The sequence below is a fragment of the Pseudophryne corroboree genome, unplaced genomic scaffold (genome assembly GCF_028390025.1).
Source record: "Pseudophryne corroboree isolate aPseCor3 unplaced genomic scaffold, aPseCor3.hap2 scaffold_1677, whole genome shotgun sequence".
Lineage (NCBI taxonomy): Eukaryota > Metazoa > Chordata > Amphibia > Anura > Myobatrachidae > Pseudophryne > Pseudophryne corroboree.
Window position 1 is genome coordinate 1 of NW_026968313.1, and position 26,000 is coordinate 26,000.

The 26,000-nt window shown below is 47.2% G+C and overlaps 20 non-coding genes and 4 pseudogenes across 20 annotated transcripts; 16 read left to right on the forward strand and 8 right to left on the reverse strand.

The window, feature by feature from the left end:
- Positions 1-2,765: 2,765 nt before the first annotated feature.
- LOC135001838 (U1 spliceosomal RNA) lies at positions 2,766-2,928 on the reverse strand. The gene has a single exon (XR_010203164.1). It is a non-coding gene; the product is annotated as a U1 spliceosomal RNA (small nuclear RNA).
- Positions 2,929-3,080: 152 nt separating this feature from the next.
- Positions 3,081-3,244, reverse strand: LOC135001814 (U1 spliceosomal RNA). Its single transcript, XR_010203143.1, has one exon. It is a non-coding gene; the product is annotated as a U1 spliceosomal RNA (small nuclear RNA).
- Positions 3,245-3,919: 675 nt separating this feature from the next.
- Positions 3,920-4,082, reverse strand: LOC135001829 (U1 spliceosomal RNA). The gene has a single exon (XR_010203158.1). It is a non-coding gene; the product is annotated as a U1 spliceosomal RNA (small nuclear RNA).
- Positions 4,083-4,234: 152 nt separating this feature from the next.
- LOC135001794 (U1 spliceosomal RNA) lies at positions 4,235-4,398 on the reverse strand. Its single transcript, XR_010203123.1, has one exon. It is a non-coding gene; the product is annotated as a U1 spliceosomal RNA (small nuclear RNA).
- A 593-nt stretch (positions 4,399-4,991) lies between these two features.
- Positions 4,992-5,119, reverse strand: LOC135001766 (U1 spliceosomal RNA; annotated as a pseudogene).
- A 144-nt stretch (positions 5,120-5,263) lies between these two features.
- On the forward strand, positions 5,264-5,379 carry LOC135001777 (U5 spliceosomal RNA). The gene has a single exon (XR_010203107.1). It is a non-coding gene; the product is annotated as a U5 spliceosomal RNA (small nuclear RNA).
- Positions 5,380-5,649: 270 nt separating this feature from the next.
- Positions 5,650-5,765, forward strand: LOC135001781 (U5 spliceosomal RNA). The gene has a single exon (XR_010203111.1). It is a non-coding gene; the product is annotated as a U5 spliceosomal RNA (small nuclear RNA).
- A 264-nt stretch (positions 5,766-6,029) lies between these two features.
- On the forward strand, positions 6,030-6,145 carry LOC135001771 (U5 spliceosomal RNA). Its single transcript, XR_010203102.1, has one exon. It is a non-coding gene; the product is annotated as a U5 spliceosomal RNA (small nuclear RNA).
- Positions 6,146-6,419: 274 nt separating this feature from the next.
- LOC135001772 (U5 spliceosomal RNA) lies at positions 6,420-6,535 on the forward strand. Its single transcript, XR_010203103.1, has one exon. It is a non-coding gene; the product is annotated as a U5 spliceosomal RNA (small nuclear RNA).
- Positions 6,536-6,810: 275 nt separating this feature from the next.
- LOC135001780 (U5 spliceosomal RNA) lies at positions 6,811-6,926 on the forward strand. The gene has a single exon (XR_010203110.1). It is a non-coding gene; the product is annotated as a U5 spliceosomal RNA (small nuclear RNA).
- Positions 6,927-7,200: 274 nt separating this feature from the next.
- On the forward strand, positions 7,201-7,316 carry LOC135001784 (U5 spliceosomal RNA). Its single transcript, XR_010203114.1, has one exon. It is a non-coding gene; the product is annotated as a U5 spliceosomal RNA (small nuclear RNA).
- A 6,743-nt stretch (positions 7,317-14,059) lies between these two features.
- LOC135001758 (U1 spliceosomal RNA) lies at positions 14,060-14,223 on the forward strand. Its single transcript, XR_010203092.1, has one exon. It is a non-coding gene; the product is annotated as a U1 spliceosomal RNA (small nuclear RNA).
- A 152-nt stretch (positions 14,224-14,375) lies between these two features.
- On the forward strand, positions 14,376-14,517 carry LOC135001830 (U1 spliceosomal RNA; annotated as a pseudogene).
- A 692-nt stretch (positions 14,518-15,209) lies between these two features.
- LOC135001804 (U1 spliceosomal RNA) lies at positions 15,210-15,373 on the forward strand. The gene has a single exon (XR_010203133.1). It is a non-coding gene; the product is annotated as a U1 spliceosomal RNA (small nuclear RNA).
- Positions 15,374-15,524: 151 nt separating this feature from the next.
- LOC135001831 (U1 spliceosomal RNA) lies at positions 15,525-15,666 on the forward strand (annotated as a pseudogene).
- Positions 15,667-16,358: 692 nt separating this feature from the next.
- LOC135001801 (U1 spliceosomal RNA) lies at positions 16,359-16,522 on the forward strand. Its single transcript, XR_010203130.1, has one exon. It is a non-coding gene; the product is annotated as a U1 spliceosomal RNA (small nuclear RNA).
- A 3,303-nt stretch (positions 16,523-19,825) lies between these two features.
- Positions 19,826-19,988, reverse strand: LOC135001757 (U1 spliceosomal RNA). Its single transcript, XR_010203091.1, has one exon. It is a non-coding gene; the product is annotated as a U1 spliceosomal RNA (small nuclear RNA).
- A 152-nt stretch (positions 19,989-20,140) lies between these two features.
- Positions 20,141-20,304, reverse strand: LOC135001819 (U1 spliceosomal RNA). The gene has a single exon (XR_010203148.1). It is a non-coding gene; the product is annotated as a U1 spliceosomal RNA (small nuclear RNA).
- A 674-nt stretch (positions 20,305-20,978) lies between these two features.
- Positions 20,979-21,134, reverse strand: LOC135001767 (U1 spliceosomal RNA). Its single transcript, XR_010203098.1, has one exon. It is a non-coding gene; the product is annotated as a U1 spliceosomal RNA (small nuclear RNA).
- A 2,361-nt stretch (positions 21,135-23,495) lies between these two features.
- LOC135001811 (U1 spliceosomal RNA) lies at positions 23,496-23,659 on the forward strand. Its single transcript, XR_010203140.1, has one exon. It is a non-coding gene; the product is annotated as a U1 spliceosomal RNA (small nuclear RNA).
- A 152-nt stretch (positions 23,660-23,811) lies between these two features.
- On the forward strand, positions 23,812-23,946 carry LOC135001762 (U1 spliceosomal RNA; annotated as a pseudogene).
- A 702-nt stretch (positions 23,947-24,648) lies between these two features.
- LOC135001795 (U1 spliceosomal RNA) lies at positions 24,649-24,812 on the forward strand. The gene has a single exon (XR_010203124.1). It is a non-coding gene; the product is annotated as a U1 spliceosomal RNA (small nuclear RNA).
- A 152-nt stretch (positions 24,813-24,964) lies between these two features.
- Positions 24,965-25,127, forward strand: LOC135001755 (U1 spliceosomal RNA). Its single transcript, XR_010203089.1, has one exon. It is a non-coding gene; the product is annotated as a U1 spliceosomal RNA (small nuclear RNA).
- A 670-nt stretch (positions 25,128-25,797) lies between these two features.
- On the forward strand, positions 25,798-25,961 carry LOC135001797 (U1 spliceosomal RNA). Its single transcript, XR_010203126.1, has one exon. It is a non-coding gene; the product is annotated as a U1 spliceosomal RNA (small nuclear RNA).
- The last annotated feature ends 39 nt before the right edge of the window (positions 25,962-26,000 follow it).

The following is a 26,000-nucleotide window of genomic DNA, read 5'->3' on the forward strand; positions in this document are numbered from 1 at the left end:
CTAGTATGAAGAAGATAGAAAAAAAAAAACCACCACAGGTAGGTAGGTATACAATTATGGACGAGCACTGACGACACAGAGATAGCCACAGCCGTGGACTACCGTACTGCGTCTGCTAATATAGAGATGATAAAGATGAAAAAAAATATATAACACTACTGCAGGTAAATATTTATATAATATATGTATGACGGACCTGCTGGACACTGTCAGCAGAATGCATTTATAGAATAAAAAAAAAACACCACAGGAGTGTTTAACTTTTTCAGGCAGACAATATACTGGTGGTCACACTGGCAGCAAAAGTGTGCACTGTACTCCTGCTATAACTGCTCCCCAGTCTCCCCCACAATTAAGCTGTGTGAGCAGTGAGCACTCAGCACAGTCAGATATACATAGATGATATATCATGCAGCACACTGAGGCTGAGCACAGATATGGTATGTGTATCGTTTTTTTTCAGGCAGAGAACGGATTATAAATAATAAAACTGGTTGTCACTATCAGCAAAACTCTGCACTACTGAGTACTCCTGACAAGTTCAACTGCTCCCCAAATTAGTAGTAAATCAAATGTCACTCGTCTCTATCTTCTAATCTAAACGGAGAGGACGCCAGCCACGTCCTCTCCCTATCAATCTCAATGCACGTGTGAAAATGGCGGCGACGCGCGGCTCCTTATATAGAATCCAAGTCTCGTGAGAATCCGACAGCGGGATGATGACGTTCGGGCGCGCTCGGGTTAACCGAGCAAGGCGAGAGGATCCGAGTCTGCTCGAACCCGAGCAAAAAAGGGTGAAGTTCGGGCGGGTTCGGATTCCGAGGAACCGAACCCGCTCATCTCTTATGGCCACCCAGCATGACGCCTCCCTTCTTGACCATGCTGTAATTGCAGTCGCACTGCAGTTCAGCGTGATCATAAAAAATGGTGTAGCCTCCTGCTGGTGCAGACTGTATGTGCGCGCAGGAAGCCGCCACCATTTTTGTGATCACAGCGGCTGAATGTGATGTCATACAGCTGCTGTGACCACGCCCCCTGTGTCTCCTCCATTGCAGACCCCATTTTGAAGCCTTGCCCCCGCACCGCTCCATCCCTGACTTGGAAATGGAGTGTTGCTGACCCCCCTCTCCCCCCCTGCCCCGATTGACAGGCAGAGGCGATCGCATTCTCTGCGGGGTGCCGCAGAAAATGCAGGCACATGCGTATGCTCTTAGCAATTTTTGCAGTTGGATCACTTATTGTGATTGCAATCCAACCTGAATCAGGCCCTATTACCTATCACAATGCGCTGCGGGCAGTACAAAATTGGTTTAATATAGGAGAAAAACCCCCAGACCTGTGCTCCTTAACTGTACCTGGTGGCTAGTGGAGCGGCTGCCCAGTAATCAGTGTCCACGCCAGTGCGCACACGGTCCACCCCCTACGGCCACGCTCCCCTTCATCAGCGGCCTCGTGATCCGGAAGGGCGGTGTGTGTGTGACTGACCTTAGGAAGAAACCGGAGCCTCCGCTGCAGTGACCCAGCAACCAGGGCACGGGAGTATACAGCGCCGCTGGGAGTGATGAAGCTGCAGTAAAGATGTCTATTAGACCTAGCCTGCTGCAGCCCTTGTAGATTCTCATAAAACAAGTTCTTCTTTTCTTGTCAAAATGAATAGCTAAGAATTGGCTTCCTGAGGCAGGCCCCTGTTAAGTGGCCTGCTACTGAAGGCACCAACTACAAACTGAGCTCCCTGTTCATGGAAGCGGGGTTATAGAGGAGGATGCGCTGAGCATCTTGGGAACAGTCAAAAGCTTTGAGTCGGTTGGTGCCTCAGATCAAGATCCTACTCTACACCCCAATGTGAATCCTTGTGGAGTCCTGTGTACCCCACAGAAGAAATTAATGTGTCACACCCATTGGCAGCAACCTTAGAATAGCTGCTGATGGGCACAATTGAGAAAGGAAGGGGGGGGGGGACATTTGAATCCAGCACATAGATGCAATTCAAATATGTAATTTGTACCTTCCTATTTTAAAATATAATGGATGAACTTCACCCTGTGAGAACAATCTTCATGATCAAGAGATCTCATATGCAAAATAAGTATGAGTTGGGATAGGGCTGGGGAGGGTGGCTGCTCGGGCAGCCCCTCCCCCATCAAGTTAAGGAGATTCAACTGAGGAAGCACAAGGGAACTCTCGTCTGGGGACAACAACTGCAGGGAGACCACATCTTTTCAGATGAACATGGGAGGGCGGAAGGCTGCCTAATACTGAAGCACCATCAAATATCAAACCATATGCAACAACTAGTACAAGCATTCCTGGGGGAAGGTCTGCAGCAGACGGATTTGCATACGGTGATGTCATCCAAGCAGTGGGCCAAAGTTGGCTGGAACCCTCATCTGCATATGAAAAGAGAAAAGGGGCATGCAGGGCATGGCGGCCTTTTGCGGTGCTTGGATGACCCCTAGTTCGCATTAAACACCCCCACCCTCCTTTGGTGTGGGGCTCATGTTGGCTATGCCCCAGCCCCTGAAGCATTCAAGCTGATTTCTTGCAGCAGCTGGGCACTGTAACAGCTCCAGAGCTGCTCTGTAAGGCAACTAAAAGGGTGTGGGCCCTGCAGCACTACCTGTAGTTCGCATTGTGCGTTGGAAGGCACAAAGTAAGCAGACGGGAGAAGTCAGGATAGTGCGCAAGGGCATAGAAGGGAGTGGCTCCAGAAAAGAGAAGTGGAAACAGACAGCAAACTAGGCTGGAGAGAGACCTGAGACAAAGAGATCTGAATTATACGAGAGCCGACCAGGGGAAACACAAATTATGCAATCAAGTTTCCCACATTTGGGGAAATCACAGGAGCAGCACACCCAGAGTGCAATGGGTGAGCCTTGCCCTGGGAGAAGCACCTTCATGATCATAGTATCTCACCTGGCAGGTAAGTAGGAGTTGGGCTAGAGCTGGGGAGGGTCACTGCTCGGGCACCCCCCTGTCAAGTGAAGGAGATCCAACTGAGGCAGCACAAGGGAACTCTCGAAAGAAGAACAAGGCTAGAGGAATATATGAGACAAAGAAATCTGACTTTTACCAGAGCTGACCAGAGGAAAACACAAACACAGTCCCCCACTACCACAAAAAATGCAGGCGAGTTTCCCACATTTGGGGAAATCACAGGGGTCAGCATACCCAGAATGCAATGAATGAACCTCACCCTGGGTGAACAATCTTCATGACCATGGTGTCTCCTATGCAAAATAAGTATGATTTGGGATAGGGCTGGGAGGGCCGCTGCTCAGGCACATCTCTGTCAAGTAAAGGAGATTCAACTGAGGCAGCACAAGGGAACTCTCATCTGGGGACAACAACTGCAGGGAGAACACATATTTTCAGATGAACATGGGAGGGCAGAAGGCTGCCTAATACTGAAGCACCCCCAAACAACAAACCAAATGCAACAACTAGTGCAAGCATTCCTGGGGCAAGGCCTGCAGCAGATGGATTTGCATATGGTGATGTCATCCAAGCAGTGGGTCAAAGTTGGCTTCAACCCTCATCTGCATATGAAAAGAGAAAAGGGGCGTGCAGGGCATGGCGGCCTTTTGCGGTGCTTGGATTACCCCTAGTTCGCATTAAACACCCCCACCCACCTTTGGTGTGGGGCTCATGTTGGCCATGCCCCATCCCCTGAAGCATTCAAGCTGATTTCTTGCAGCAGCTGGGCACTGTAACAGCTCCAGAGCTGCTCTTTAAGGCAAGTAAAAGATTGTGTGGGCCCTGCAGCACTACCTGTAGTTTGCATTGTGCATTGGAAGGCACAAAGTAAGCAGACGGGAGGAGAAGTCAGGATAGTGCACAAGGGTATAGAAGGGAGGGGCTCAAGATAAAAGAAGTGGAAACAGACAGCAAACTAGGCTGGAGAGAGACCTGAGACAAAGAGATCTGAATTATACGAGAGCCGACCAGAGGAAACACAAATTATGCAGTCAAGTGTCCCACATTTGGGGAAATCGTAGGAGCAGCACACCCAGAGTGCAATGGGTGAGCCTTGCCCTGGGAGAAGCACCTTCCTGATCATAGTATCTCACCTGGCAGGTAAGTAGGAGTTGGGCTAGAGCTGGGGAGGGTCGCTGCTCGGGCACCCCCCTGTCAAGTGAAGGAGATCCACCTGAGGCAGCACAAGGGAACTCTCGAAAGAAGAACAAGGCTAGAGGAAAATCTGAGACAAAGAAATCTGAGTTTTAACAGAGCTGACCAGAGGAAAACACAAACACAGTCCCCCACTACCACAAATAATGCAGTCGAGTTTCCCACATTTGGGTAAATCACAGGGGTCAGCATACCCAAAATGCAATGAATGAACCTCACCCTGGGAGAACAATCTTCATGACCATGGTATCTCCTATGCAAAATAAGTATGATTTGGGATAGGGCTGGGGAGGGCCGCTGCTCATGCACATCTCTGTCAAGTAAAGGAGATTCAACTGAGGCAGCACAAGGGAACTCTCATCTGGGGACAACAACTGCAGGGAGAACACATATTTTCAGATGAACATGGGAGGGCAGAAGGCTGCCTAATACTGAAGCACCCCCAAACAACAAACCAAATGCAACAACTAGTGCAAGCATTCCTGGGGGAAGTTCTGCAGAAGACGGATTTGCATACGGTGATGTCATCCAAGCAGTGGGCCAAAGTTGGCTGGAACCCTCATCTGCATATGAAAAGAGAAAAGGGGTATGCAGGGCATGGCGGCCTTTTGCGGCGCTTGGATGACCCTTAGTTCGCATTAAACACCCCCACCCTCCTTCGGTGTGGGGCTCATGTTGGCCATGCCACATCCCCTGAAGCATTCAAGCTGATTTCTTGCAGCAGCTTGGCACTGTATCAGCTCCAGAGCTGCTCTGTAAGGCAAGTAAAAGGGTGTGGGCCCTGCAGCACTACCTGTAGTTTGCATTGTGCATTGGAAGGCACAAAGTAAGCAGACAGGAGGAGAAGTCAGGATAGTGCACAAGGGTATAAAAGCGAGTTTCCCACATTTGGGAAAATCACAGGGGTCAGCATACCCAGAATGCAATGAATGAACCTCACCCTGGGAGAACAATCTTCATGACCATGGTATCTCCTATGCAAAATAAGTATGATTTGGGATAGGGCTGGGGAGGGCCGCTGCTTAGGCACATCTCTGTCAAGTAAAGGAGATTCAACTGAGGCAGCACAAGGGAACTCTCATCTGGGGACAACAACTGCAGGGAGAACACATATTTTCAGATAAAAATCTTGGTCATGCTCTGGTTTCTCTTCAGAACGAACAAATCTTTCGCCTTTTATTAAAGATTTCCGTGGAGAGGAGCAAAACCGAGTTTTATCTCAATTTTTGCATGCCCCATCTTTTTGGGGTTTCTTTTATCGGTTTAAAGATAGAATGAGTGTGCTTTAATGTAAGCTCATTTGCATAGAAATGACAGTAAATGTTTGTTTCTTTTCAAACAGAACTTTCTTGACCATGCTACTTGCTTGAAAGATCTGGGAGCACATGGAATACAGTACAAACCATGCTTATAGCAAGGAGAAGCCAGGTGAGAAATCTGCTTACTTTCAAGTTGGGCGCTCACTTTGATCTGAATGAGGACTGCTGGCACAGCATTTAGGCGACAGGTGGAATCTTGGTCATGCTCTGGTTTCTCTTCAGAACGAACAAATCTTTCGCCTTTTATTAAAGATTTCTGTGGAGAGGAGCAAAACTGAGTTTTATCTCAATTTTTGCATGCCCCATATTATTGGGGTTTCTTTTATCAGTTTCTTGTTAGCTTTAATGTAAGTTTATTTGCATAACAATGACTATAAATGTCTGTTTCTTTTCAAGCAGAACTTTCTTGACCATTCTAATTGCTTGAAAGATCTGGGAGCACATGGAAAAGAGTACAAACCATGCTTATAGCAAGGGGAAGCCTGGTGAGAAATCTGCTTTCTTTCTTTCAAATTGGGTGCTCACTTTGCGCTGAATGAGGACTGCTGGCATGGCACTCAGGCGACAGGTGGAATCTTAGTCATACTCTGGTTTCTCTTCAAAACGAACAGATCTTTCGCCTTTTACTAAAGATTTCCGTGGAGAGGAGCAAAACTGAGTTTTATCTCAATTTTTGCATGCTCCGTCTTATTGGGGTTTCTTTTATCGGTTTAAAGATAGAACGAGTGTGCTTTAATGTAAGCTCATTTGCATAGAAATGACAGTAAATGTTTGTTTCTTTTCAAACAGAACTTTCTTGACTATACTAAATGCTTGAAAGATCTGGGAGCACATGGAAAAGAGTACAAACCATGTTTATAGCAAGGGGAAGCCTGGTGAGAAATCTGCTTTCTTTCTTTCAAATTGGGTGCTCACTTTGAGCTGAATGAGGACTGCTGGCATGGCACTCAGGCGACAGGTGGAATCTTGGTCATGTTCTGGTTTCTCTTCAGAACGAACAAATCTTTCGCCTTTTACTAAAGATTTCCGTGGAGAGGAGCAAAACTGAGTTTTATCTCAATTTTTGCATGCCCCATCTTATTGGGATTTTATTTTATCGGTTTAAAGATAGAACGAGTGTGCTTTAATGTAAGCTCATTTGCATAGAAATGACAGTAAATGTTTGTTTCTTTTCAAACAGAACTTTCTTGACCACACTAATTGCTTGAAAGATCTGGGAGCACATGGAAAAGAGTACAAACCATGTTTATAGCAAGGGGAAGCCTGGTGAGAAATCTGCTTTCTTTCTTTCAAATTGGGTGCTCACTTTGAGCTGAATGAGGATTGCTGGCATGGCACTCAGGCGACAGGTGGAATCTTGGTCATGTTCTGGTTTCTCTTCAAAACGAACAGATCTTTCGCCTTTTACTAAAGATTTCCGTGGAGAGGAGCAAAACTGAGTTTTATCTCAATTTTTGCATGCTCCGTCTTATTGGGGTTTCTTTTATCGGTTTAAAGATAGAACGAGTGTGCTTTAATGTAAGCTCATTTGCATAGAAATGACAGTAAATGTTTGTTTCTTTTCAAACAGAACTTTCTTGACTATACTAATTGCTTGAAAGATCTGGGAGCACATAGAAAAGAGTACAAACCATGTTTATAGCAAGGGGAAGCCTGGTGAGAAATCTGCTTTCTTTCATTCAAATTGGGTGCTCACTTTCAGCTGAATGAGAACTGCTGGCATGGCACTCAGGCGACAGGTGGAATCTTGGTCATGCTCTGGTTTCTCTTCAGAACTAACAAATATTTCGCCTTTTATTAAAGATTTCCGTGGAGAGGAGCAAAACTGAGTTTTATCTCAATTTTTGCATGCCCCATATTATTGGGGTTTCTTTTATCAGTTTAAAGACAGAACGAGTGTGCTTTCTTGTTAGCTTTAATGTAAGTTTATTTGCATAACAATGACAGTAAATGTTGTTTCTTTTCAAACAGAACTTTCTTGACCATGCTACTTGCTTAAAGGTCTGGGAGCACATGGAAAACAGTACAAACCATGCAGTATCACAAGAGCCTTTATTTGATCTTTCATGAAGATAGAGCAGAATTGAGGACACGTCAACAATTTCTGCCGAAGGTGGTTCATCTTTCCACATGGTGCCTTTGGCCACTGACACCTTCGTTGAGTCAAAGTCTCTGGCTGTGGTCAGAACTTTGAAAATGTATGTCACCAGAACGGTTCAGATTAGGAAAACAGAGGCTCTGTTTGTCCTGTATGCTCCCAACAGGATTTGGTGTCCTGCTTCCATGCAGACCATTATGCGCTGGATCTGTGGTAAGATTCAGCATGCTCGTTCCACGGCAGGATTGCCGTTACTGAAGTAGGTGAAGACCCATTCTACTAGAAAGGTGGGTTCATCCTTGGCAGCTGGTCGGGGAGTCTCGGCATTGCAACTTTGCCGAGCAGCTATTTAGTAAACACTTTTGCTAAGTTTTACAAGTTTGATACCTTGGCTGATGATAACCTTAAGTTGGGTCATTCGGTGCTGCAGAGTCGTACGCACTCTCCCACCCGTTCAAGAGCTTTGGTATAACCCCATGGTTCTTAATGTGACCCCAGCATCCTCTAGGTCGTATGAGAAAATAGGATTTTAATACCTACCGGTAAATCCTTTTCTCTTAGTCTGTAGAGGATGCTGGGCACCCGTCCCAGTCCATACTGTGTCTGCAGTTATTACTTGTGGTTATACACATGTTGTGTTATGGTTCTGGTCAGCTTTTTGCTGCAATTGTTCATGCCGTTGGCTTGTGTTCTGTTGAATGCCACGTTCTGCGGCATGTTTAAGGTGTGAGCTGGTAAGATGCTCACCTTAGTTTAACAATAAATCCTTTCCTCGAAATGTCCGTCTCCCTGGGCACAGTTCCTATAACTGGAGTCTGGAGGAGGGGCATAGAGGGAGGAGCCAGTTCACACCCTTTGAAAGTCTTAAAGTGCCCATGTCTCTTGCGGATCCCGTCTATACCCCATGGTTCTTAATGTGACCCCAGCATCCTCTACGGACTAAGAGAAAAGAATGCCCTTGCGCACTATCCTGACTTCTCCTCCCGTCTGCTTACTTTGTGCCTTCCAACGCACAATGCGAACTACAGGTGGTGCTGCAGGGCCCACACCCTTTTACTTGCCTTACAGAACAGCTCTGGAGCTGTTACAGTGCCCAGCTGCTGCAAGAAATCAGCTTGAATGCTTCAGGGGATGGGGCATGGCCAACATGAGCCCCACACCAAAGGAGGGTGGGGGTGTTTAATGTGAACTAGGGGTCATCCAAGCACTGCAAAAGGCCGCCATGCCCTGCATGCCCCTTTTCTCTTTTCATATGCAGATGAGGGTTCCAGTCAACTTTGGCCCACTGCTTGGATAACATCACCGTATGCAAATCTGTCTGCTGCAGACCTTCCCCCAGGAATGCTTGTACTAGTTGTTGCATATGGTGCTTCAGTATTAGGCAGCCTTCCGCCCTCCCATGTTCATCTGAAAAGATGTGGTCTCCCTGCAGTTGTTGTCCCCAGACGAGAGTTCCCTTGTGCTTCCTCAGTTGAATCTCCTTAACTTGATGGGGGAGGTGCTGCCCGAGCAGCCCTCCCCAGCCCTATCCCAACTCATATTTATTTTGCATATGAGATCTCTTGATCATGAAGATTGTTCTCACAGGGTGAGGTTCATCCATTATATTTTAAAATAGGAAGGTACGAATTACATATTTGAATTGCATCTATGTGCTGGATTCAAATGTCCCCCCCCCCTTCCTTTCTCAATTGTGCCCGTCAGCAGCTATTCTAAGGTTGCTGCCAATGGGTGTGACACATTAATTTCTTCTGTGGGGTACACTGGACTCCACAAGGATTCACATTGGGGTGTAGAGTAGGATCTTGATCTGAGGCACCAACCGGCTCAAAGCTTTTGACTGTTCCCAAGAAGCTCAGTGCATTCTCCTCTATAACCCCGCTTCCATGAACAGGGAGCTCAGTTTGTAGTTGGTGCCTTCAGTAGCAGGCCAATTAACAGGGGCCTGCCTCAGGCAGCCTATTCTTAGCTATTAATTTTGACAAGAAAAGAAGAACTTGTTTTATGAGAATCTACAAGGGCTGCAGCAGGCTAGGTCTAATAGACATCTTTACTGCAGCTTCATCACTCCCAGCGGCGCTGTATACTCCCGTGCCCTGGTTGCTGGGTCACTGCAGCGGAGGCTCCGGTTTCATCCTAAGGTCAGTCACACACACACCACCCTTCCGGATCACGAGGCCGCTGCTGAAGGGGAGCGAGGCCGTAGGGGGTGGGCCGTGTGCGCACTGCGGTGGACACTGATTACTGGGCAGCCGCTCCACTAGCCACCAGGTACAGTTAAGGAGCACAGGTCTGGGGGTTTTTCTCCTATATTAACCCAATTTTGTACTGCCCGCAGCGCATTGTGATAGGTAATAGGGCCTGATTCAGGTTGGATTGCAATCACAATAAGCGATCCAACTGCAAAAATTGCTAAGAGCATACGCATGTGCCTGCATTTTCTGCGGCACCCCGCAGAGAATGTGATCGCCTCTGCCTGTCAATCGGGGCGGGGAAGGGGGGGAGAGGTGGGTCAGCAACACTCCATTTCCAAGTCAGGGATGGAGCGGTGCGGGGGCAAGACTTCAAAATGGGGTCTGCAACGGAGGAGACACAGGGGGCGTGGTCACAGCGACTGTATGACATCACATTCAGCCGCTGTGATCACAAAAATGGTGGCGGCTTCCTGCGCGCACATACAGTCTGCACCAGCAGGAGCCTACACCATTTTTTATGATCACGCTGAACTGCAGTGCGACTGCAATTACAGCATGGTCAAGAAGGGAGGCGTCATGCTGGGTGGCCATGCCCTGTCACTTTGCAGGAGCCAGCACCGCTCACACACTAGTCCCCGGGTGCAGCCCCCAACCCCCGGGACACCCGGAGCAACAAAATGTAGATTCAGGCCACCAGGCCACGCCCCTACCTATGAAACCATGCCTCCTTTTTACCATTGCACTGCTTATCTGCGCGCACTGCATTACAATCTCCCTCGCCACCTCTCTGGGTGTCACCAGTGATAGTGACACCTCTGCCATGCTTGTAGCAGCTGGTCCTAAGATCTACGCCTCAAACCCTGAGTGTTTGCCCTTGTGACTTGTTGATCATCATAGCGAAGCAGATGCTTACAGAAAACTGCAGGGGCTTAGATTGAAAATAAAAAAATTTATAGGGTATAAGGTAGAGAGGAGCGGGTTCGGTTCTCCGAGAACCGAATTCCCCACGAACTCCACGTGGTTTACACTGGTCCGAGGCAGGCTCGGTTGTTCCCGCCTGACTCGGAAAACCTGAACAAGGGAAAATGTCATCATCCCGCTGTCGGATTCTCGCGAGATTCGGATTCCATATAAAGAGCTGCGCGTTGCTGCCATTTTTACTCGTGCATTGAAGAGAGAGCGGAGAGGACGTGGCTATGTTCTCTCAGTGGAAATCTCAATATCAGTGCTCAGTATCAGTGGTTACTTATTGCTGCTCAGTAATACTAGTAGTGTGTCTCTCCTGCTCAGTGTCAGTTCTCAGTAGTATCCTCATCAGTGCTCAGTATCACTGTTCATTGTCTTGTGCTGCATTGTGTTGCTCAGCATAATACAGTACATTACTAATAGTCCAGTGCTGCATCTTGCTGCTCAGTGTCAGTTCTAGTATCCTCATCAGTGCTCACTATCACTGCTCATTGCATTGTGGTGTTCTGTATACTACAATAACATAGTAATATAGTAACATAGTTTTTGAGGTTGAATAGAGGCAAATTGCCCATCGTGTTCAACCTGTTTTAAGTTGTGATGATTCTACATACTTGCTGAATAATGTTTTATGACTAGTTAGCTACTATAACTCATGTTACCCCCGGATTAACCATGTTGATATTTTAAGTATTATAACCTTGGATAGCTTTTTCATTCAGAAATGTATCCATTCCTTTTTTAAATCCAATTACAGAGTCCGCCATTACCACCTTCCCTGGCAGGGAATTCCACATCCTGATTGCCCTAACAGTGAAGAAACCTTTCCTCCATTGCGTTCTGAACTTTCCTCCAGTCGCAGCGAGTGACCACGTGTTCTTTTAATAAATAATTCCTCTGATAACTCTTTGTTATGTATCTTTACATATTTGAAGATATTAATAATATCTCCTCTTAGGCACCTCTTTTCTAGTGTATAAATATTCAGCCTAGTAAGTCTTTCCTTATAGTCCAGTACTTTAAGGCCTTTAATCAATTTAGTCTTCAGGATCTCTGACACTTCCATGAGCAGCAGAGTAGTGCAATGGAAGCATGCTGGGCCCATAACCCAGAGGTCGATTGATCGAAACTATCCTCTGCTATGTGCATTTTTTTTTTTATAATTAAAGTAATCAAAAACTGGGATTGATATTTTGGCACTTTTATTTTTACTTAAAGTACAATAACTTTTATCATTTTAATTTGTTTTAATAGTATATTGACAGCATTGTTTTCTTTAAAAAATCCACTTAATTTTCTTTACCCTATTACTGAAATGGTAATTGACAAAAACAAACTACATTGTCACCAGAAGAGCAATGCAAAATGTACAAGTGATATATGAAAATCATCTTCCATCTTGAATTTCAATGATGCATTGGGACAACAATTTGTGAGAAACATCTTCACCCATAAAGAAAGATTTTCTTAATTCCTTACCTGTGTGCTGATTAGATATCACCTTGTTTTCACATTAAACAGACTTCCCCATGAGGAAGCAGCAAGGATGCAGTGACGTTTCCTGGTGTCAACCTGTATTATTTCAGTAGACATTGAAATGAGGATGCATCTTTGATGCCTTTCCAATGAAGCAAGTTTAATTCAGTAATAGGTGAAAAACCATTCCTACAAAGGTGTTAATCAGAGACTTGGCTTTGTGGACACTTTTCAGAGAGCAAATTTGTTAGCATAAACATAAAATCAGAAAATGAAGAGCTGTTTAATCACTCAATTGGACTTTTCTGCCAGCATAATTTTTTTTCTCTGCAACTCACTGCTAAATTGTGCTTCCTAGCTGTTTTTTTATAAAATCACTTAATCAAATCTAACTCTGATTACATCAGAGAAGGCCAGGTACCCTACACCATAAGGGGTTTTTTTGAAATTTTGACTTGTCTACTTAAAGATCACCAAAATCTGATTACAAGGTCAATTACATCCCTGGGTGGGATTGAACCACCAACCTTTTGGTTAATAGCCAAACATGCTAACCGATTGCGCCACAGAGACACCTTGCGAAAGTCAATACTGACAAAGGCTAATAAGCATTCATCTAGAACGTTTCCTAGAAAAACTTTAAAAAGTCAATAATCTGGAGAATTTTTGTAAGAAACACATTGGTACTTTCCCATGATGAGTGAGTGCTTCAGGATTTCTTGCACTTACATGGGCTATTAACCAAAAGGTTGGTGGTTCAATCCCACCCAGGGATGTAATTGACCTTGTCATCAGATTTTGGTGATCTTTAAGTAGACAAGTCAAAATTTCAAACCCCCTCTTATGGTGTAGGGTACCTGGCCTTCTCTGACGTAATCAGAGTTAGATTTAATTAAGTGATTTTATAAAAAACAGCTAGGAAGCACAATTTAGCAGTGGGTTGCAGAGAAAAAAATAACATTTTAAACCTACCGGTAATTTTTTTTTCTCGTAGTCCGTAGAGGATGATGGGGACTCCGTAAGGACCATGGGGGATAGACGGGCTCCGCAGCAGACATGGGCACTTTAAGAAAGACTTTAGATCTGGGTGTGCACTGGCTCCTCCCTCTATGCCCCTCCTCCATACCTCAGTTAGAGAAACTGTGCCCAGAGGAGACGGACAGTACGAGGAAAGGATTTTTGTTAATCCAAGGTCAAGATTCATACCAGCCACACCAATCACACCGTATAACTTGTGATATACTACCCAGTTAACAGTATGAAAACAACATAGCATCAGTCCAAGACCGATGAAAACTAACATATAACCCTTATGTAAGCAATAACTATATACAAGTCTTGCAGAAGTAGACCGCACTTGGGACGGGCACCCAGCATCCTCTACGGACTACGAGAAAAAGATTTACCGGTAGGTTTAAAATCTTATTTTCTCTTACGTCCTAGAGGATGCTGGGGACTCCGTAAGGACCATGGGGATTATACCAAAGCTCCCAAACGGGCAGGAGAGTGCGGATGACTTTGCAGCACCGATTGAGCAAACAGGAGGTCCTCCTCAGCCAGGGTATCAAACTTATAGAACTTTGCAAAGGTGTTTGAACCAACTTTGACCCACTGCTTGGATGACATCACCATATGCAAATCCATCTGCGGCAGGCCTTCCCCCAGGAATGCTTGCACTAGTTGTTGCATTTGGTTTGTTGTTTGGGGGTGCTTCAGTATTAGGCAGCCTTCTGCCCTCCCATGTTCATCTGAAAATATGTGTTCTCCCTGCAGTTGTTGTCCCCAGATGAGAGTTCCCTTGTGCTGCCTCAGTTGAATCTCCTTTACTTGACAGAGATGTGCCTGAGCAGCGGCCCTCCCCAGCCCTATCCCAAATCATACTTATTTTGCATAGGAGATACCATGGTCATGAAGATTGTTCTCCCAGGGTTAGGTTAATTCATTGCATTCTGGGTATGCTGACCCCTGTGATTTCCCCAAATGTGGGAAACTCAACTGCATTATTTGTGGTAGTGGGGGACTGTGTTTGTGCTTTCCTCTGGTCAGCTCTGGTAAAAGTCAGATTTCTTTGTCTCAGATCTTCCTCTAGCCTTGTTCTTCTTTCGAGAGTTCCCTTGTGCTGCCTCAGTTGGATCTCCTTCACTTGACAGGGGGGTGCCCGAGCAGCGACCCTCCCCAGCTCTAGCCCAACTCCTACTTACCTGCCAGGTGAGATACTATGATCATGAAGATGCTTCTCCCAGGGCAAGGCTCACCCATTGCACTCTGGGTGTGCTGCCCCTGCGATTTCCCCAAATGTGGGAAACTTGACTGCATAATTTGTGTTTCCCCTGGTCGGCTCTCATATAATTCAGATCTCTTTGTCTCAGGTCTCTCTCCAGCCTAGTTTGCTGTCTGTTTCCACTTCTTTTTTCTTGAGCCCCTCCCTTCTATACCCTTGTGCACTATCCTGACTTCTCCCGTCTGCTTACTTTGTGCCTTCCAACGCACAATACAAACTACAGGTAGTGCTGCAGGGCCCACACCCTTTTACTTGCTTTACAGAGCAGCTCTGGAGCTGTTACAGTGCCCAGCTGCTGCAAGAAATCAGCTTGAATGCTTCAGGGGCTGGGGCATAGCCAACATGAGCCCCACACCGAAGGAGGGTGGAGGTGTTTAATGCGAACTAGGGGTCATCCAAGCGCCGCAAAAGGCCGCCATGCCCTGCACACCCCTTTATTCTTTTCATATGCAGACGAGGGTTGAAGCCAACTTTGACCCACTGCTTGGATGACATCACCATATTCAAATCCATCTGCTGCAGGCCTTCCCCCAGGAATGCTTGCACTAGTTGTTGCATTTGGTTTGTTGTTTGGGGGTGCTTCAGTATTAGGCAGCCTTCTGCCCTCCCATGTTCATCTGAAAATATGTGTTCTCCCTGCAGTTGTTGTCCCCAGATGAGAGTTCCCTTGTGCTGCCTCAGTTGAATCTCCTTTACTTGACAGAGATGTGCCTGAGCAGCGGCCCTCCCCAGCCCTATCCCAAATCATACTTATTTTGCATAGGATATACCATGGTCATGAAGATTGTTCTCCCAGGGTTAGGTTCATTCATTGCATTCTGGGTATGCTGACCCCTGTGATTTCCCCAAATGTGGGAAACTCAACTGCATTATTTGTGGTAGTGGGGGACTGTGTTTGTGCTTTCCTCTGGTCAGCTCTGGTAAAAGTCAGATTTCTTTGTCTCAGATCTTCCTCTAGCCTTGTTCTTCTTTCGAGAGTTCCCTTGTGCTGCCTCAGTTGGATCTCCTTCACTTGACAGGGGGTGCCCGAGCAGCGACCCTCCCCAGCTCTAGCCCAACTCCTACTTACCTGCCAGGTGAGATACTATGATCATGAAGATGCTTCTCCCAGGGCAAGGCTCACCCATTGCACTCTGGGTGTGCTGCCCCTGCGATTTCCCCAAATGTGGGAAACTTGACTGCATAATTTGTGTTTCCCCTGGTCGGCTCTCATATAATTCAGATCTCTTTGTCTCAGGTCTCTCTCCAGCCTAGTTTGCTGTCTGTTTCCACTTCTTTTTTCTTGAGCCCCTCCCTTCTATACCCTTGTGCACTATCCTGACTTCTCCCATCTGCTTACTTTGTGCCTTCCAACGCACAATGCAAACTACAGGTAGTGCTGCAGGGCCCACACCCTTTTACTTGCTTTACAGAGCAGCTCTGGAGCTGTTACAGTGCCCAGCTGCTGCAAGAAATCAGCTTGAATGCTTCAGGGGCTGGGGCATAGCCAACATGAGCCCCACACCGAAGGAGGGTGGAGGTGTTTAATGCGAACTAGGGGTCATCCAAGCGCCGCAAAAGGCCGCCATGCCCTGCACACCCCTTTTTTCTTTTCATATGCAGACGAGGGTTGAAGCCAACTTTGACCCACTGCTTGGATGACATCACCATAAGCAAATCCATCTGCTGCAGGCCTTCCCCCAGGAATGCTTGCACTAGTAGTTGCATTTGGTTCGTTGTTTGGGGGTGCTTCAGTTTTAGGCAGCCTTCTGCCCTCCCATGTTCATCTGAAAATATGTGTTCTCCCTGCAGTTGTTGTCCCCAGATGAGAGTTCCCTTGTGCTGCCTCAGTTGAATCTCCTTTACTTGACAGAGATGTGCCTGAGCAGCGGCCCTCCCCAGCCCTATCCCAAATCATACTTATTTTGCATAGGAGATACCTTGGTCATGAAGATTGTTCTCCCAGGGTGAGGTTCATTCATTGCATTCTGGGTATGCTGACCCCTGTGATTTCCCCAAATGTGGGAAACTCGACTGCATTATTTGTGGTAGTGGGGGACTGTGTTTGTGCTTTCCTCTGGTCAGCTCTGGTAAAAGTCAGATTTCTTTGTCTCAGATCTTCCTCTAGCCTTGTTCTTCTTTCGAGAGTTCCCTTGTGCTGCCTCAGTTGGATCTCCTTCACTTGACAGGGGGTGCCCAAGCAGCAATCCTCCACAGCTCTAGCCCAACTCCTACTTACCTGCCAGGTGAGATACTATGATCTTCACTGTTAGGGCAATCAGGATGTGGAATTCCCTGCCAGGGAAGGTGGTAATGGCGGACTCTGTAATTGGATTTAAAAAAGGAATGGATACATTTCTGAATGAAAAAGCTATCCAAGGTTATAATACTTAAAATATCAACATGGTTAATCCGGGGGTAACATGAGTTGTAGTAGTTAACTAGTCATAAAACATTATTCAGCAAGTATGTAGAATCATCACAACTTAAAACAGGTTGAACACGATGGGCAATTTGCCTCTTTTCAACCTCAAAAACTATATTACTATATGTTACTATATTACTATGTTACTGTAGTATACAGAACACCACAATGTAATGAGCAGTGATAGTGAGCACTGATGAGGATACTAGAACTGACACTGAGCAGCAAGATGCAGCACTGGACTATTAGTAATGTACTGTAGTATGCTGAGCACCACAATGCAGCACAAGACAATGAGCAGTGATACTGAGCACTGATGAGGATACTACTGAGAACTGACACTGAGCAGGAGAGACACACTACTAGTATTACTGAGCAGCAATAAGTAACCACTGATACTGAGCACTGATATTGAGATTTCCACTGAGAGAACATAGCCACGTCCTCTCCGCTCCCTCTTCAATGCACGAGTAAAAATGGCGGCAACGCGCAGCTCTTTATATGAAATCCGAATCTCGCGAGAATCCGACAGCGGGATGATGACATTTTCCCTTGTTCAGGTTTTCCGAGTCAGGCGGGAACAACCGAGCCTGCCTCGGACCAGTGTAAACCACGTGGAGTTCGTGGGGAATTCGGTTCTCGGAGAACCGAACCCGCTCCTCTCTACCTTATACCCATATATTTTTTTATTTTCAATCTAAGCCCCTGCAGTTTTCTGTAAGCATCTGCTTCGCTATGATGATCAACAAGTCACAAGGGCAAACACTCAGGGCTTGAGGCGTAGATCTTAGGACCAGCTGCTACAAGCATGGCAGAGGTGTCACTATCACTGGTGACACCCAGAGAGGTGGCGAAGGAGATTGTAATGCAGTGCGCGCAGATAAGCAGCGCAATGGTAAAAAGGAGGCATGGTTTCATAGGTAGGGGCGTGGCCTGGTGGCCTGAATCTACATTTTGTTGCTCCGGGTGTCCCGGGGGTTGGGGGCTGCACCCGGGGACTAGTGTGTGAGCGGTGCTGGCTCCTGCACAGTGACAGGACATGGCCACCCAGCATGACGCCTCCCTTCTTGACCAATCTGTAATTGCAGTCGCACTGCAGTTCAGCGTGATCATAAAAAATGGTGTAGCCTCCTGCTGGTGCAGACTGTATGTGCGCGCAGGAAGCCGCCACCATTTTTGTGATCACAGCGGCTGAATGTGATGTCATACAGCCGCTGTGACCACGCCCCCTGTGTCTCCTCCGTTGCAGACCCCATTTTGAAGCCTTGCCCCCGCACCGCTCCATCCCTGACTTGGAAATGGAGTGTTGCTGACCCCCCTCTCCCCCCCTGCCCCGATTGACAGGCAGAGGCGATCGCATTCTCTGCGGGGTGCCGCAGAAAATGCAGGCACATGCGTATGCTCTTAGCAATTTTTGCAGTTGGATCGCTTACTGTGATTGCAATCCAACCTGAATCAGGCCCTATTACCTATCACAATGCGCTGCGGGCAGTACAAAATTGGTTTAATATGGGAGAAAAAAACCCAGACCTGTGCTCCTTAACTGTACCTGGTGGCTCGTGGAGCGGCTGCCCAGTAATCAGTGTCCACGCCAGTGCGCACACGGTCCACCCCCTACGGCCACGCTCCCCTTCATCAGCGGCCTCGTGATCCGGAAGGGCGGTGCGTGTGTGACTGACCTTAGGAAGAAACCGGAGCCTCCGCTGCAGTGACCCAGCAACCAGGGCACGGGAGTATACAGCGCCGCTGGGAGTGATGAAGCTGCAGTAAAGATGTCTATTAGACCTAGCCTGCTGCAGCCCTTGTAGATTCTCATAAAAAAAGTTCTTATTTTCTTGTCAAAATTAATAGCTAAGAATAGGCTGCCTGAGGCAGGCCCCTGTTAAGTGGCCTGCTACTGAAGGCACCAACTACAAACTGAGCTCCCTGTTCATGGAAGCGGGGTTATAGAGGAGAATGCGCTGAGCATCTTGGGAACAGTCAAAAGCTTTGAGCCGGTTGGTGCCTCAGATCAAGATCCTACTCTACACCCCAATGTGAATCCTTGTGGAGTCCAGTGTACCCCACAGAAGAAATTAATGTGTCACACCCATTGGCAGCAACCTTAGAATAGCTGCTGACGGGCACAATTGAGAAAGGAAGGGGGGGGGACATTTGAATCCAGCACATAGATGCAATTCAAATATGTAATTTGAACCTTCCTATTTTAAAATATAATGGATGAACTTCACCCTGTGATAACAATCTTCATGATATAGAGATCTCATATGCAAAATAAGTATGAGTTGGGATAGGGCTGGGGAGGGTGGCTGCTCGGGCAAGCCCCTCCCCCGTCAAGTTAAGGAGATTCAACTGAGGAAGCACAAGGGAACTCTCGTCTGGGGACAACAACTGCAGGGAGACCACATTTTTTCAGATGAACATGGGAGGGCGGAAGGCTGCCTAATACTGAAGCACCATCAAATATCAAACCATATGCAATAACTAGTACAAGCATTCCTGGGGGAAGGTCTGCAGGAGACGAATTTGCATACGGTGATGTCATCCAAGCAGTGGGCCAAAGTTGGCTGGAACCCTCATCTGCATATGAAAAGAGAAAAGGGTTATGCAGGGCATGGCGGCCTATTGCGGCGCTTGGATGACCCCTAGTTCGCATTAAACACCTCCACCCTCCTTCGGTGTGGGGCTCATGTTGGCTATGCCCCAGCCCCTGAAGCATTCAAGCTGATTTCTTGCAGCAGCTGGGCACTGTAACAGCTCCAGAGCTGCTCTGTAAGGCAAATAAAAGGGTGTGGGCCCTGCAGCACTACCTGTAGTTCGCATTGTGCGTTGGAAGGCACAAAGTAAGCAGACGGGAGAAGTCAGGATAGTGCGCAAGGGCATAGAAGGGAGCGGCTCAAGAAAAGAGAAGTGGAAACAGACAGCAAACTAGGCTGGAGAGAGACCTGAGACAAAGAGATCTGAATTATACGAGAGCCGACCAGGGGAAACACAAATTATGCAGTCAAGTTTCCCATATTTGGGGAAATCGCAGGGGCAGCACACCCAGAGTGCAATGGTTGAGCCTTGCCCTGGGAGAAGCACCTTCAAGATCATAGTATCTCACCTGGCAGGTAAGTAGGAGTTGGGCTAGAGCTGGGGAGGGTCGCTGCTCGGGCACCCCCCTGTCAAGTGAAGGAGATCCAACTGAGGCAGCACAATGGAACTCTCGAAAGAAGAACAAAGCTAGAGGAAGATCTGAGACAAAGAAATCTGACTTTTACCAGAGCTGACCAGCGGAAAACACAAACACAGTCCCCAACTACCACAAATAATGCAGGCGAGTTTCCCACATTTGGGTAAATCACAGGGGTCAGCATACCCAGAATGCAATGAATGAACCTCACCCTGGGTGAACAATTTTCATGACCATGGTGTCTCCTATGCAAAATAAGTATGATTTGGGATAGGGCTGGGGAGGGCCGCTGCTCAGGCACATCTCTGTCAAGTAAAGGAGATTCAACTGAGGCAGCACAAGGGAACTCTCATATGGGGACAACAACTGCAGTGAGAACACATATTTTCAGATGAACATGGGAGGGCAGAAGGCTGCCTAATACTGAAGCACCCCCAAACAACAAACCAAATGCAACAACTAGTGCAAGCATTCCTGGGGGAAGGCCTGCAGCAGATGGATTTGCATATGGTGATGTTATCCAAGCAGTGGGTCAAAGTTGGCTTCAACCCTCATCTGCATATGAAAAGAGAAAAGGGGCGTGCAGGGCATGGCGGCCTTTTGCGGTGCTTGGATGACCCCTAGATCGCATTAAACACCCCCACCCTCCTTTGGTGTGGGGCTCATGTTGGCCATGCCCCATCCCATGAAGCATTCAAGCTGATTTCTTGCAGCAGCTGGGCACTGTAACAGCTCCAGAGCTGCTCTGTAAGGCAAGTAAAAGGGTGTGGGCCCTGCAGCACTACCTGTAGTTTGCATTGTGCATTGGAAGGCACAAAGTAAGCAGACGGGAGGAGAAGTCAGGATAGTCCACAAGGGTATAGAAGGGAGGGGCTCAAGAAAAAAGAAGTGGAAACAGAGAGCAAACTAGGCTGGAGAGAGACCTGAGACAAAGAGATCTGAATTATACGAGAGCCGACCAGAGGAAACACAAATTATGCAGTCAAGTGTCCCACATTTGGGGAAATCGTAGGAGCAGCACACCCAGTGTGCAATGGGTGAGCCTTGCCCTGGGAGAAGCACCTTCCTGATTATAGTATCTCACCTGGGTGTGCTGCCCCTGCGATTTCCCCAAATGTGGGAAACTTGACTGCATAATTTGTGTTTCCCCTGGTCGGCTCTCATATAATTCAGATCTCTTTGTCTCAGGTCTCTCTCCAGCCTAGTTTGCTGTCTGTTTCCACTTCTTTTTTCTTGAGCCCCTCCCTTCTATACCCTTGTGGACTATCCTGACTTCTCCTCCTGTCTGCTTACTTTGTGCCTTCCAATGCACAATGCAAACTACAGGTAGTGCTGCAGGGCCCACACCCTTTTACTTGCCTTACAGAGCAGCTCTGGAGCTGTTACAGTGCCAAGCTGCTGCAAGAAATCAGCTTGAATGCTTCAGGGGCTGGGGCATGGCCAACATGAGCCCCACACCGAAGGAGGGTGGGGGTGTTTAATGCGAACTAAGGGTCATCCAAGCGCCGCAAAAGGCCGCCATGCCCTGCATACCCCTTTTCTCTTTTCATATGCAGATGAGGGTTCCAGCCAACTTTGGCCCACTGCTTGGATGACATCACTATATGCATATCCGTCTTCTGCAGACCTTCCCCCAGGAATGCTTGTACTAGTTGTTGCATTTGGTTTGTTGTTTGGGGGTGCTTCAGTATTAGGCAGCCTTCTGCCCTCCCATGTTCATCTGAAAATATGTGTTCTCACTGCAGTTGTTGTCCCCAGATGAGAGTTCCCTTGTGCTGCCTCAGTTGAATCTCCTTTACTCTAAAACTTGTAAAACTTAGCAAAAGTGTTTACTAAATAGCTGCTCGGCAAAGTTGCAATGCCGAGACTCCCCGACCAGCTGCCCAGGATGAACCCACCTTTCTAGTAGAATGGGTCTTCACCTAATTCAGTAACGGCAATCCTGCCGTGGAATGAGCATGCTGAATCTTACCACAGATCCAGCGCATAATTGTCTACATGGAAGCAGGACACCCAATCCTGTTGGGAGCATACAGGACAAACAGAGCCTCTGTTTTCCTAATCTGAACCGTTCTGGTGACATAAATTTTCAAAGTTCTGACCACAGCCAGAGACTTTGACTCAACGAAGGTGTCAGTGGCCAAAGGCACCATGTGGAAAGATGAACCACCTTCGGCAGAAATAGTTGACGTGTCCTCAATTCTGCTCTATCTTCATGAAATATCAAATAAAGGCTCTTGTGATACTGCATGGTTTGTACTGTTTTCCATGTGCTCCCAGATCTTTCAAGCAAGAAGCATGGTCAAGAAAGTTCTGTTTGAAAAGAAACAACATTTACTGTCATTGTTATAGAATTTGGGAGAAAAAACAAGAAGAAATCTGCACTGTTGACGCACTGGACAGAATGAATGAATCATAAAATATAACCTTTATTAAGTATGTATTAAAATTGGATAAATATTAATATTATTATCCCAAACTGCAGTGAAACATAAAGGTTAAAATCACAGAACTAACATACATGTGCATAAGAAGAATAAAGAGATGTGAAAAAAAGGTTTAAAAAGCGTGTCCGTGTGTGATTATTTTTGAAGGCACAACCCTGGCGGGGTTGTTTATATAGATATATATGTTGCTAATAATCACTTTCTAGCGTAATGTTATTAAATAGCTGTTAGTATCTATGTCGTCAGGTACCACTGGGTCGTATCCTATATACTCCTGTGGGAAACTTGACTGCATAATTTGTGTTTCCCCTGGTCGGCTCTCGTATAATTCAGATCTCTTTGTCTCAGGTCTCTCTCCAGCCTAGTTTGCTGTCTGTTTCCACTTCTCTTTTCTTGAGCCGCTGCCTTCTATGCCCTTGTGCACTCTCCAGACTTCTCCTGTCTGCTTACTTTGTGCCTTCCAACGCACAATGCAAACTACAGGTAGTGCTGCAGGGCCCACACCCTTTTACTTGCCTTACAGAGCAGCTCTGGAGCTGTTACAGTGCCCAGCTGCAGCAAGAAATCAGCTTGAATGCTTCAGGGGCTGGGGCATAGCCAACATGAGCCCCACACCGACGGAGGGTGGAGGTGTTTAATGCAAACTAGGGGTCAGCCAAGCGCCGCAAAAGGCCGCCATGCCCTGCATGCCCCTTTTCTCTTTTCATATGCAGACGAGGGTTGAAGCCAACTTTGACCCACTGCTTGGATGACATCACCATATGCAAATCCATCTGCGGCAGGCCTTCCCCCAGGAATGCTTGCACTAGTTGTTGCATTTGGTTTGTTGTTTGGGGGTGCTTCAGTATTAGGCAGCCTTCTGCCCTCCCATGTTCATCTGAAAATATGTGTTCTCCCTGCAGTTGTTGTCCCCAGATGAGAGTTCCCTTGTGCTGCCTCAGTTGAATCTCCTTTACTTGACAGAGATGTGCCTGAGCAGCGGCCCTCCCCAGCCCTATCCCAAATCATACTTATTTTGCATAGGAGATACCATGGTCATGAAGATTGTTCTCCCAGGGTTAGGATCATTCATTGCGTTCTGGGTATGCTGACCTCTGTGATTTCCCCAAATGTGGGAAACTCAACTGCATTATTTGTGGTAGTGGGGGACTGTGTTTGTGCTTTCCTCTGGTCAGCTCTGGTAAAAGTCAGATTTCTTTGTCTCAGATCTTCCTCTAGCCTTGTTCTTCTTTCAAGAGTTCCCTTGTGCTGCCTCAGTTGGATCTCCTTCACTTGACAGGGGGGTGCCCGAGCAGCGACCCTCCCCAGCTCTAGCCCAACTCCTACTTACCTGCCAGGTGAGATACTATGATCATGAAGTTGCTTCTCCCAGGGCAAGGCTCACCCATTGCACTCTGGGTGTGCTGCCCCTGCGATTTCCCCAAATATGGGAAACTTGATTGCATAATTTGTGTTTCCCCTAGTCGGCTCTCATATAATTCAGATCTCTTTGTCTCAGGTCTCTCTCCAGCCTAGTTTGCTGTCTGTTTCCACTTCTTTTTTCTTGAGCCCCTCCCTTCTATACCCTTGTGCACTATCCTGACTTCTCCTCCTGTCTGCTTACTTTGTGCCTTCCGATGCACAATGCAAACTACAGGTAGTGCTGCAGGGCCCACACCCTTTTACTTGCCTTACAGAGCAGCTCTGGAGCTGTTACAGTGCCAAGCTGCTGCAAGAAATCAGCTTGAATGCTTCAGGGGCTGGGGCATGGCCAACATGAGCCCCACACCGAAGTAGGGTGGGGGTGTTTAATGCGAACTAAGGGTCATCCAAGCGCCGCAAAAGGCCGCCATGCCCTGCATACCCCTTTTCTCTTTTCATATGCAGATGAGGGTTCCAGCCAACTTTGGCCCACTGCTTGGATGACATCACTGTATGCAAATCCGTCTTTTGCAGACCTTCCCCCAGGAATGCTTGTACTAGTTGTTGCATTTGGTTTGTTGTTTGGGGGTGCTTCAGTATTAGGCAGCCTTCTGCCCTCCCATGTTCATCTGAAAATATGTGTTCTCCCGGCAGTTGTTGTCCCCAGATGAGAGTTCCCTTGTGCTGCCTCAGTTGAATCTCCTTTACTTGACAGAGATGTGCCTGAGCAGCGGCCCTCCCCAGCCCTATCCCAAATCATACTTATTTTGCATAGGAGATACCATGGTCATAAAGATTGTTCTCCCAGGGTGAGGTTCATTCATTGCATTCTGGGTATGCTGACCCCTGTGATTTCCCCAAATGTGGGAAACTCAACTGCATTATTTGTGGTAGTGGGGGACTGTGTTTGTGTTTTCCTCTGGTCAGCTCTGGTAAAAGTCAGATTTCTTTGTCTCAGATCTTCCTCTAGCCTTGTTCTTCTTTCGAGAGTTCCATTGTGCTGCCTCAGTTTGATCTCCTTCACTTGACAGGGGGGTACCCGAGCAGCGACCCTCCCCAGCTCTAGCCCAACTCCTACATAACTGCCAGGTGAGATACTATGATCATGAAGGTGCTTCTCCCAGGGCAAGGCTCACCCATTGCACTCTGGGTGTGCTGCTCCTGCGATTTCCCCAAATGTGGGAAACTTGACTGCATAATTTGTGTTTCCCCTGGTCGGCTCTCGTATAATTCAGATCTCTTTGTCTCAGGTCTCTCTCCAGCCTAGTTTGCTGTCTGTTTCCACTTCTCTTTTCTTGAGCCGCTGCCTTCTATGCCCTTGTGCACTCTCCTGACTTCTCCTGTCTGCTTACTTTGTGCCTTCCAACGCACAATGCAAACTACAGGTAGTGCTGCAGGGCCCACACCCTTTTACTTGCCTTTCAGAGCAGCTCTGGAGCTGTTACAGTGCCCAGCTGCTGCAAGAAATCAGCTTGAATGCTTCAGGGGCTGGGGCATAGCCAACATGAGCCCCACACCGACGGAGGGTGGAGGTGTTTAATGCGAACTAAGGGTCATCCAAGCGCCGCAAAAGGCCGCCATGCCCTGCATACCCCTTTTCTCTTTTCATATGCAGATGAGGGTTCCAGCCAACTTTGGCCCACTGCTTGGATGACATCACCGTATGCAAATACGTCTTCTGCAGACCTTCCCCCAGGAATGCTTGTACTAGTTGTTGCATTTGGTTTGTTGTTTGGGGTGCTTCAGTATTAGGCAGCCTTCTGCTCTCCCATGTTCATCTGAAAATATGTGTTCTCCCTGCAGTTGTTGTCCCCAGATGAGAGTTCTCTTGTGCTGCCTCAGTTGAATCTCCTTTACTTGACAGAGATGTGCCTGAGCAGCGGCCCTCCCCAGCCCTATCCCAAATCATACTTATTTTGCATAGGAGATACCATGGTCATGAAGATTGTTCTTCCAGGGTGAGGTTCATTCATTGCATTCTGGGTATGCTGACCCCTGTGATTTCCCCAAATGTGGGAAACTCGACTGCATTATTTGTGGTAGTGGGGGACTGTGTTTGTGCTTTCCTCTGGTCAGCTCTGGTAAAAGTCAGATTTCTTTGTCTCAGATC